This window comes from Varanus komodoensis, unplaced genomic scaffold (genome assembly GCF_004798865.1).
Source record: "Varanus komodoensis strain SLA01 unplaced genomic scaffold, ASM479886v1 scaffold13_3, whole genome shotgun sequence".
NCBI classification, from domain to species: Eukaryota; Metazoa; Chordata; class Lepidosauria; order Squamata; family Varanidae; genus Varanus; species Varanus komodoensis.
The window spans coordinates 15,185,811-15,189,490 of NW_025335409.1; positions in this window are offsets into that span (position 1 = coordinate 15,185,811).

Below are 3,680 nucleotides of genomic sequence, written 5' to 3' on the forward strand. Positions count from 1 at the left end.
TGGTTTTGTACATCAGGATTGGCTAGTATGTCAAAATGACAACAATTTTTGTACCAGACAGCAATGAGTTATTCTTTGTGTTTGTTACCCTGCTATGAAGCAACAGCTGTTTTGTGTAAACTTTGGTTCATTCTCTAGAGAAGACTTCCTGAATCTAGTGCCCTTCAGATGTTTGGATTTCTACCCCTATTAGCCACAAACAGTATGACCAGTATTTAGGAAGGTTGTAATCCAAAATCATCTGGGGGATACCAAGTTGAGGAAGGCTACCCTAGAGTGTATGTCTGAAATGTCCAACTGGCTTCCTCCATCTTTTGATTTGCTGACACATGAGTTGAGGACAAGCATGAGCCCAGCTACTGGAATCATTCATCCTCTAGAAGAGACTCAGGTTCTTGCTTTCTTGTGTTAAAGTTATTTAGTGTAACAGTGTTTGAGACCTTTCTGCTCTATAGCAGTTAAAAGATTGCAGATAAAAAGTAGGCTGGAGCTTACTCAATTTCACTAAATGTTCAGATAAGAACAAAGAAGGAACACTCTTGAGTTATTTGATATGACATCTGAACCCAGAACTCTGGGTTGTTGAGGGACAAATAACCTAGTGTCTTAACCCAACAACAAACCATGGTTTGAAACTTTGGGTTGTTTGTCCTTTAACATTTCAGAGTTCCAGGTTCACACATTGCATCAAGCAATCGAAGAATGTAATGTTTCCAAGCTGTTGATGAAAGTGGTTTCAAAGCAGAGCTAGTGGACAGAAGGTAGCATGATAACTTGCTTCTGTGTAAAATAAACAATGGGTTGTTGTTACACATGAACCAAGCTAATATATGTGATACATAAGGGTTGGGAACGTTCTAGGGTGTTTTTAAAGTAACTCCTGTATCCAGAATCCAGGCAACTTGCTATCAAAAGGTTGCCTAATGTCTCTTCATTTTAAAAGAATGTTGTTAGTTAATTCAAAAATTTATTTGATCACATTTCTGCAGGAATCAGTGGATATGACTTGTATCAGACTCTGCAGCCCATGAAGGTTCTTTATTCCTAATTTTTGATCTGTCAGCTGTGGCCTGCAGCAGCATTTCGGTAGTGGGGTTGGAAATAAAACCCAGGAATATAGTCTTCCTTTCCTTTTCACTATTACTTCCATATAAGCAAATGTATCATTTCTTATTTAATATGTAGTTGTGATAAAAAAGGAATTTGTTGTCTACATGCATTGTCTGCATTCAGATTTATTTGAAATTGCTATTAATTTCCATTCATAGAACCTGAACTGTTCCCATTAGAATTCATTGGCAACCTTCCCAGATAAAAGGCCAAAGAGCCAAAAGGTTACTCCTTGTGCTTCCCACTAATTTTATTGTGAGGCAAGGCTTGCAAATCCCTATTGATCCATAAGGGTGGCAAAGTTTTCATTTCTGTCAAATTCACATGCATACTGTAAGACAAGAACCCAGATAGTTAGCATCTGGTGTGTTAATTTACTGTGAAAATGAACACCATAACTGAGGCCAGACGTAGCTGTTCGCTAAAATATGTAAAATATTTTGGTTAAGTGTCTTCAGCATAAGCAGAGGGCTTTATTTGTTTCTAGGGAGGGCTGACACAGAACACATTTTCTTTGATCTGGCGTGCATGGAATAAAACAACATACATTGGTAGTTTATGGGATAAAATTGTAGCAACACATTTTTTCCAGATCACTTGATTTCTAATTTGTTTCCTTATATTTAATTCCAGATTATCATCATGAGGCATACAAGATCTCTGACTACAGTAATGATGTTAACGGGGAGGCCAAAGAAGCACAACCATTTTACTTAGGTATGTTCTCATATTGATTAATTTCTAAATGCCACATTTGTAGTTTGGAGGGGGAGTTGGTGAGGGGGAGTTTCTCATGTAGATGGGAAGCCATTGCCATTGTTTGATAGGATGTTCTTTTCAAAAAGCCTTTCTATTTTGCAGGTTGGCAGCATATCTTTTATTAACATTTGCTAAAAAATGTTGTAATCTGAGACATAAATGTTTATTAGTGTCTACACACAGTGCTAATTATCACTCACCCAGAGAATCAGATGCTGACTCTGCAGTTTTGTAGCTCTGTGCTCAACCCATTTACATTGCATATTTGCTGGCATGCTTCACTGGCAATAGTTTGTGTAATTGGGGTATTACATCTTTGACATCTGGATAACAGAAATTCAATTTCCAGGAAGCGACTATTTGTTTGGTTTTGCTTTGACCATGGGTGGGATTAATGTGTTGTCTTAATGTAATGTCCCTTCACCTCTGCAGGCGTACCACTTATCTTAACCATAGTGAAATTAAATTGAATCAGCTGTCCAAAATGGGCAAGGAAAATACAGAAATATTATAGTCTGCCTAAGTGAAACTTGATAGGCCTTTATCAGTGGTTGCTCACTATTTTCATGATTGCTTCTATGCTCTTCATATCCCAGTACTTACACCTGCCCCATACCTTCTCTAATGCAGAGGAATCCTGAGTTACTTTTTCTTTGTTTCATAAAAAGTATTAATTGTTGAATTCCAAGGGTTCCATAGGGTTAAAATTTCCTATGGAGAATAAACATGTTTTGCAGAGTTCAGGAGGAGTTAAGGTTGCCTAGCCCTGTCCCTGCTACACACATATAAGCAGAGTTCTAAACTTTTAAGCCAGTGCTGCTACTGGAATTTGAAAGTAGACGCAACATTCTTGACCCTTCAAATAGGCTAGCTACTTTGCTTAGTGCACTTCGGCTATTTTCACCAATATTTTATTGTTCAGTGCCCTTGTTTATGCTCTGGATCTCACCATTATGTTTCTGCTAGGACAGGGGTCGGCAACCTTTAACACTCAAAGAGCCATTTGGACCCATTTCCCACAGAAAAGAAAACACCGGGAGCCGCAAAACCCTTTTGACATCTAAAATGAAGTTAACACTGTATATATAGCTTTTTACCTTTATGCTATGTATAAAAAAAACTATAGTGTGTTGCATTTATGAAATCAATGAACTGCTGCAGAGAAAACAAATTTTTATTTCTGCGTGCAACAAAAGCATTTTGAATGCCGAAAAAAAAGACGCTGGGTTGAAAGTTACTTTCAAATAAAATACTCAATGTCTATCTGAGTCCTCCTCGTATTTATGAAATAAAAAACTAAACTTAAATTATCCACTAGCAGCAAACCAAGCATGCCGTCTGCTTCTGTGTGCCCTCATCCTTTTATCACGTGGTGAAATATTGAACAAACATCCCTCTCCCAATGTGATAATGTTGCTGGAATTTTTATAAGAATCTTCTTAAAACAAGGAAGTAGATCTATATCTTCATTATGATTTAGCTGCAGCTCTTGTTCAGTCACTACAAACTGTTATTTTTAATCTTACATTATAAACTAGTAGGATTCCTTTCATATATTTTGAATAGGAGAACAGTTTCCTGCAGAGTCAAAGTCAGTGCTAAAGGGCTGCATGCATTAAACAGCAAACCCCATAAGTTCGTCAGCAGTAAAAGCAAATGAATCTACCCACGTACCATTAAATGTTCGGTTTACTTCAGAAATTTTTCTTCGGATTTATCCATGGTTGGAGGGGGGGAAAGCTCAGTAAATCGGAGCCGGTCCCAGATATAGGTGTGTTTAGTGACTGATTAGCAGATAAACAGTCAAGTGA